The sequence below is a fragment of the Penaeus monodon genome, chromosome 23 (assembly GCF_015228065.2).
Source record: "Penaeus monodon isolate SGIC_2016 chromosome 23, NSTDA_Pmon_1, whole genome shotgun sequence".
NCBI lineage: Eukaryota > Metazoa > Arthropoda > Malacostraca > Decapoda > Penaeidae > Penaeus > Penaeus monodon.
In genome coordinates, this window is record NC_051408.1 from 21,598,456 (window position 1) to 21,599,041 (window position 586).

Genomic DNA, 586 nt, shown 5'->3' on the forward strand with positions numbered 1-586 from the left:
CACTGTAACATAGATAAGACGACCTATCCATCTCACTGGGACGTACATCCAATAATTTCAATATGGAATTGCAAAGCTTCATCTTCGTCTGTCCGTCGAAGTTTCAATCAATAACTGAAGTAACCTGATTGTTTACAAAATTCAAATGTTGCATTGTTTAGCCAACGAAAAGATTGAAACAACCCAGACCTCACCTTCGGTCGTCCGTCTCGGAATAAATTCTGAGGTTCCAGAAGCGACCTACCCTTATATAAGCCCACCGCTGCCACGAGTTGTTATAAACCCGGAGAAAAAATAGTTACCGGCCAGGAATGTGACATAAATACCTGCTCCAAAAGTGAAATATTTCGAATTCTTTTAATGACAGGGTTCTATGCACCAGGAGTTGAAACATCTGGAACTCGTCTAAAATCCATATTTAAGGAGGTTTTCTGTCAGATTCCTGGGCTATAAAAAACTATTTCCGATTATACAGTATACGCGAACGCAGTTAACCAACATAAAGAGGCCGTTCTGTTGTGCTTAAACGAGCTATTCAATTTTCATCTCACCATGCTTGTCGTTATGCCAGAGCATACTCCAGACA